Here is a 7,515-nt window from a genome sequence, read left to right on the forward strand (position 1 = left end):
AGGTCAACATAGCAACTTGTTGCTTGAGCGAAATACAATCTGCCAGAGAGGAGCAGGTGAATGGGCCATAAATAGAGAAGCCCACAGATGCGCTGAGTGAGGCTGATTAGGCACAGGCAAAAAGAAACAGGAGGAAGTACATGTGTACAGTTGTCAGTTTGTAGCATTTTGCTTTTTTGTAATTTGTCTTGTAATTCTACCTGTTTTTTCCAGCCCATTCTCATTCTCATCCAAAGGCTCCACTATGTATAGTCCTTCTGCCTTACCTGCTGACACTTAGGTACCTGTTCATGTCGATGATTGTGGAAACAACTGGGTCTGGTATTGAGGCCGCAGGTTCCCTTTCGCATCAGTAAATGTCACATACATTTGGGAAACTTTTTTATCCACTTGCCAAAAGATAAAGTGAGGTGTTTTTTTTTTGTTTGTTTGTTTGTTTTACAGGTCAGTAAATACTAAACCTGGAGACAGACTTTTTCTTGCTGTGATACTAGCGTGAAAGTAGCCTGTTCGCTAACCTCACTTCCCCTTAAGACTTATATAAAATAAGTCTATATAGTCTTATTATAGACTTATATAGACTTATTTTGCAGGCAACTTCTGTTTGGAAGCTACATTGCTTCACCTGCTCTTACTCTCTTGTTTACCTACCTCCTCAGTTCCCTTACCAATTTGCCAGATTGTCTGTATTCTCACCACGACTCTACAGGGTTTATCAAGTTTATCCATCTACAGGTCTGAAAACACTAAGCTTATGACCTGAATCTGCCTGTCGCCTTGTTTTGTGATTTACTGATCTCCCTTAATTCTCTCTGTTGCCGACGAAATGAATGACATTAAGGAGATAGTAAATAGTATGCAATTATATATTGTTTTTCTACCTATTGGCACTGAAAGCACTTAACAATTCTTTTCATTCATTCATTTGCACTCACAGTCACACAAACTCACACACCAATGGGGGAGCTGCCATTACCGCCTGCCAATGCTCATCGGGAGCAACTAAGTTGGGGTTCAGTGTCTTGCTCAAGGATACTTCGACAGAGGTGCCTGGGATCAAACCAACAACTGTGAAATTGGTGGACAACTGCTCTATCTCCTATGCCACAGTTGCCCCTAATGAGTATTGATGCCTGCTCATAAAAATTTAAGATTACCACGGACCCTCAATACTAAGTTGTTTAAGAAGCATGTTAAGACCCAAGCTCTAATTTGATGTGCATTTTTTATTTCTCTTTGTTATTTGGGCTTATTCGAACTTCATAAGTATAAATACTAAGCATCACCTTTTGAAATGATGTAGTTTTGGAGGAAAATTATGTCCACATATGTGGACACTCGATCTGAATTAAAAAAAAAAAAGAGTCACCTTTGTGTAATTAAGTGCAAAATTCTTTATTTCCAAACATATGCCAACAAAATATTCATTATTTGTGAAAGGCTATGTAACAGTTGCGATCAGCTTGTAAGCACAAGAACACCTTGCAGGTCACACAACGCATTCGGCTTCTCCCACTGCAGCCTGGTGCTCTGCAGCGTGCTGCGTACTTCAGGCTGATCATCTCTGGGAGATGTCCATTTGCTCTTCTGTGGACTGAGACATGGGGCACTGCCGCCACTGGACGGTTTTTCACTTGTTTTGAATTTTTCTTCTTCCTCTGACAGCTCTGAAAGGTCTGCATCGTCTTCTTGACTGTGATGCTGAGCCAAGAGGGTCCTAGCCACTTCCATAAGGAACTCAAGGAACTGCACGATGCTGTTCTTTGGTGTACCACATATTGAAAGGTCTTTGCAGTAGAGTAGCCAGCTGTTGGCTAAAGCCAGATCAGTGAAGTGCATCAGCATGCGCATTGTCCATTTCTTAGTACGGGTGCTCATGCGATAGTAATTAATCATTCTATCAGCCAAGTCAACTCCACCCATCTAGAGGTTTTACTCACGGACTATGCTTGGTCATGAGACAGCCACATATTGATTCAATTTCTTGTCCCAGCGCTGGCCGGTGTCCTTAGGCTGTGTACCATGAACAACAGACATCATTAGTACAGGTTTGTTGTACCACAACGCACAATTTTCCATCTTCAGTGGAAACCTCTCTTGAGGTAGTTATAGTTATGCTGCCATAGGCTTAGACTGCTGGGGGACCCACCCCCCAATGCACTGAGCTTCTTTCCTCCTCTTGACCATCTCTCCTCTCCTCTCATCCCGCAATTGTCACCACTGTATGTCATTAACTCTGTGTGTTCTCTCCCGTAGTTGTCTTTGTCCTCCTCTGTCCCCTTCTCTCTGTCCCTTTCTGCAGGTGTCCCCCGGCTTTGAAGCTGTGTGTCGTCCAGCGTGAAGCTACTGATCCTACCAATCTGCCCGATGTTTTGTTGTTGCTTTTTGTTGCTCTGTTCTTTTCTCTCTCCCCTTTCCACTCACCCCACCCGGTCGAGGCAGATGGCCGTCCACCCTGAGCCTGGTTCTGCTGGAGGTTTCTTCCGTTAAAGGGAGTTTTTCCTCTCCACTGTTGCCTATGGCTTGTTCAAGGGGAAATTATTGGGTTCTCTTTATATATCTTATAATCTTGACTTTATTCTGTAAAGTGCCCTGAGATGACTTTGTTGTGAATTGGCGCTATATAAATAAAAAGTTGAAGTTGAAGGTACCTCTTCCTGCTTTTTTCATGGCTTTGTCAGTGGGTAACTTCTGCACTGCTGCAGCAACTCGGTTCTTCATTACCGTACCAGTCATGTATAGCTCCTTCTTCATCATTTGTTCTGCACCTTGAATGCTTGTGAAGAACCGGTCACAATACACTTTTGTGCCAGGACGCAGAGTTTGACACAGACGAGCCTTGACTAAGCTTCCCAAACCCAGGCCCTCTGCTTCTTCGACCTGCTCAAGCAGTGCATCTCTATTTTGATACAGATCAAAGTCCAGCACAATGCCATCTGCTGTGACAGAAACAAAGTTCTTTACACCAACAGGGTTTGTGCTCACTGGGCTGTGGAATGGGGTCCTCATCACCACTACTCTCATTGTCACTGCTGCTTTGCTCTCGTGGTGGGGGTTGATAATCTGCATCCAGGATGGCATCGTCATTGTCAGACAAATCTTCCAAATCGGACTTGTCTCCATCAATTAGATTGAGAAACTCCTGTACTTTTTGCAAAGAATTTTTTATTTTTATTATTTATTTATTTTTTGTCCTTTCGGCTTATCCCGTGAGTTCAGGGTCGCCATAGCGGATCATTGTCCGCATGTTGATTTGGCACAGTTAACACTATGAAAATAAAATCATGAAAAAAAATATAAACAATATATATAAAATTATTTATTTATGCATATATGTATATATTTAAATGTTCATTTATTTCACTGGCACAATCTACAGCTTTAAAACCGCACAAGAATTAGCTATGAACTGATTTACATCTGCAGAGTTTGCTAACATATTAACATTTTAACAATACTGACTCCCTCTGTACACATATGTGTACACCATGTTTAGCAGCATATTCTATCATCACTTTTACTTATTTTTGCCAATTTTGCATGTCATAACAAAATTACAACCCTTTTATGCATATCTCAAAAAAAATTAGCCATGAAATATGATTGGATTTCTTACCTTGTCGATGTTTGGGTTTGGAGTGGCCACTCGAACGTTCTCTTGTTCTCTCCGCCATTTTGAATTTTACCTTTAGAGTGTTGTATGCTGCTGACACTACTAGAGGGCAATGTAAATGTCCATATACGTGGCCAAGAGGTCTCAGTTAAGTAGAATGAACTACTATAGAAATATAACTCTAAATGTGATGTACACGCATGTGGACGCCAGGTCCTAAGAGGTTAACCATGCTTACACTTACGCTTACTAAAAAAGGTATTGGGTATTTGTATAAACAAGTGATGGGTCAAATATGGACAAACCTAAGCACTGGTTAATTTCACCTGTAAGTTGCATATAACAACCAACCCATATAGTTGGGTTGGTTGTTATATGACCCATATAGTTGGGTTGGTTGTTATATGAAACTTACAGGTAATTACAATTTCTTTCCTGTGTAACAACAACCCAATGGATAACTCTATAGATTTTCACCATTACAGGGACCCACATACTCATTACCAGCCCTGCTCTGTAATACAGATCCAGACCACTGCATCTTCCCCAGAGAGTTCCCCACCACCTTTTTACTAAGCCACTCTCAAGTCAGTCATCATCACAGGATGGAACCTACCCCTTGCAATCTGCCTAGGATGGCCATGTTCACATGTTCGAATAGCTTTATCAATACTATTCACTACTGTAGTGAACTGAAGCTATGGTTTATGCAGTATTGTGATGGATGTGAAAGTGACTTGTAACCCAAATGGATGTAAAGCAGTTTAAGAAAATTTGGCAGAAATAAGGCCTCACCTTTGCTGCTGCCACCTCAACTGCCTCTGACCCAGATATAAAGTCAAATACCCAGAAGGGCAAAAGAAGTCCAGAAGGATGATTCAAAATTTAGTGAGGACAGGGAGATCCCAGCAAGGAATATGAAGGAAAAATATGTGTGAGGCAGCCAGCTTCATTAGTTTATGAGGCAGCATATTTACATGTTCTTACTATAAATATTTACTGCTTTTCTTCAGATTCCCCAAAACACTGGATCGAAAGATGATTGGATGGGAAGTAGTAGCATATTTGAGCTTTAGATATAAGATGAGTTGTTTAATTGTTCAAAGAAATCTCACTAGACACACTGTGTTTAAATTTGTCAGTCCTGTGGTATTGCTTGTTATTTTACTTTACAAATATTATATGATTTTGACTTGTGTAGTTTGGTGACACAATGGATGTTTTCAACAAATTGGGACGAACAAATGAGAGCGAAATGAAAGGAAGCTGCAAATGAGGACAAAAGCAGAAAAGGTATCAGATCATGCACATAATAGACTCTTTGGTGTGTTTATGTCCCCTCAGTAAAGGTTCACCCAGCTAAAAGTGAACAAGCGCAGTCAGTTCTAACCTAGAACATGAACAGACTTTTGAAGGATGTTACTCATGCTAAAAGTCTTATTTTTTAAATATATATTTAGTTTTAACTGCATATCTTCGGACTGTGGAAGGAAACTAGTTTTTGGATGAAACCTGCACTAATGAAGCTGAAAGGCAGCCATTGTGAGGGCTTTTAAATAAGGTGTAATGTGTTCTATTCTTCTGGTCCTGCAGGCAGCAGAGTTCAGAATCAACTGTAACTGGTTTATGAGGTGATTGAGTAGACCAGAGAGGAGAGCTTAAAAATAGTACAGTCTGCTGACAACAAGTTGTGTTCACTTCATAATGCTGGTGAAAAGTAGCTGGTTTCACACACCAGTACACAAATGCAGACTCAAACACAGTTTCTTCTGTCTCAGGACCATTACCCAGGCCTATTTATCACATATGGGCTTGTCAATAAGTGGATAAGCCGCATTCACCACCAGCTAGCCTAAAAAAGGAAGATTCATCATGTGAGCCTTATTGTATAAGCCTATTACTATCCTAACAATACCCATCTTCCAAGTTCAAAGTGACCCTTCCTTTGAGCATTTTTCCTTGATCATTTGCTTGTGCTGGTATGGGGTAGTTTGGATAAATTTTAGCACAACCACATATCATGTTAAATCACCACGGTAGCTGTATTAACCAAAGTTTCACAGCTCATTTCTCATCTGCATAGACTAACACACAATTAGATGTGACACTGTTATTTATAGAAATTAATACTTACACTAACATTAAAATTAACACCTTTTGAGAAATGAGATTATGTTTTTATCATCTTTTTGCATTTGGTCCATCTTTGATCTCCCACAAGCACTGAAGAAGAAGCCACTGGGACATCTTTATTTTGAAACTTATTTAATTTCTATTTATTTGTGATGAGAGAGATAGAGACAGATAGATACAGAGAGAGATAGAGACAGAGAGAGACAGAGAAAGATAGAGAGACATAGAGACAGAGAGAGATAGAGAGACATAGAGACAGAGAGAGATAGAGAGACATAGAGACAGAGAGAGATAGAGAGACATAGAAAGAGATAGAGAGACAGATAGAGAAAGAGATAGAAACAGAGAGAGAGATAGAGACAGAGAGAGAGATAGAGACAGAGAGAGAGAGAGATAGAGACAGATAGATATAGAGAGAGACAGAGATAGAGACAGATATAGAAAGAGATAGAGACACATATATATATATCTATATCTATATAGATATAGATATATATATAGAGAGATATAGATATAGATATAGATATAGAGATAGAGATAGAGATAGAGATATATAATGCAGTTTCACATACTCACAAAAGAGGTAGTGGGCCTATTTAATCCTCTTGGAGAGTCCCTGTTACCAGAGGGGGAAAAAAACACAATAAAAAGCCTTTTTTTTTCTGTCTGTAAAAACTGTTGTTAACACAGGCAATGATTCTGAGGCCTAATGCAGAGAACAGATCTTTGTGTGCCTGGTCAAACAGATACGAGTTACAACGTGGAACAGTAAACACAATGTACAAAGAATGCCACTGCAACATTGATGGTTGCTCAGGATAGGCCTTTTCACATGCTACTTTGAGTTAAGGTGGATACAATATCAATTAATTTCAATTAAATTAAATATGTTTTGGCAACTCTCAAAATACAGGAAAAGCAGACATAACATGCGTGAGAAAGGCCTGCAATCGGCACACTTATTATTCTTTTGTGTGTGGTGGGGGGGAGGTACAGTAGGTGTCCAGTGTGTGTGGAGTCTTTAATAATGTTTTCATTCCTCCTTGTCAGATGGATGGTTTAAACATTGTCCAGTTGAAATAGTTCGGTCTCAATCCCTCTGTGTGCCTCTGTGATTACCCTGGTCTCTTGGGTTCTATGCCGTGGAGCTTGTGTACTCTAGAGTTACAGAGCAGTGTTAGAGTCTGCTCTCCATGGTGCTGCAATAAAAGGTTTTGAGGTGTCACTAGGGTAGTTGGGCCTGTTTTAACCACCTTAAGAATAACCTTTGTGGGGCTTTTATCACAATTAAAGGCGTTGACAGTCCATGTGAGATCTACTGTGATGTGAAAACCCCAGGACTTGGTCTGTCTCCCTGTGTACATAGATGCAGAGTGTGGTCCTTATTCTCCTGAAATACACAGTGATCTCTTTGTGTCTTAAGGCTACTTCACGCAAAACTCTTTTTTTTTTTACTAACTTTGATAAACTTTTTACACACTTCTTCATATTAATAATATAATTTATATTTATAATTGAATTTTATATGCAGGTTGGGGTGGCCTTTCTGTGTGGAGTTTGCATGTTCTCCCTGTGCTTGTCTGTCTGTATGTGTCTCCCTGAGATAGGCTGGTGACCTGTCCAGTGAACATTGCCTCTTCTCCTGTTGTAACTGGATCATTTCCCTTGCTGTGGGGTTTACATTAAAGAAACACCACATAGAGTCTGATTTGTTTAAAAGATGTGTATGGCAGGTGAGACTCGTTCAAGAGCACTATAACGTGTAGGTC

At 40.1% G+C, this 7,515-nt stretch overlaps 1 pseudogene; it reads right to left on the reverse strand.

Annotated features, from left to right (window-relative positions):
• Nucleotides 1-1,427: 1,427 nt before the first annotated feature.
• Nucleotides 1,428-3,087, reverse strand: LOC137139218 (piggyBac transposable element-derived protein 3-like; annotated as a pseudogene).
• Between the last annotated feature and the right edge of the window lie 4,428 nt (nucleotides 3,088-7,515).

The sequence above is a fragment of the Channa argus genome, chromosome 13 (assembly GCF_033026475.1).
Source record: "Channa argus isolate prfri chromosome 13, Channa argus male v1.0, whole genome shotgun sequence".
NCBI lineage: Eukaryota > Metazoa > Chordata > Actinopteri > Anabantiformes > Channidae > Channa > Channa argus.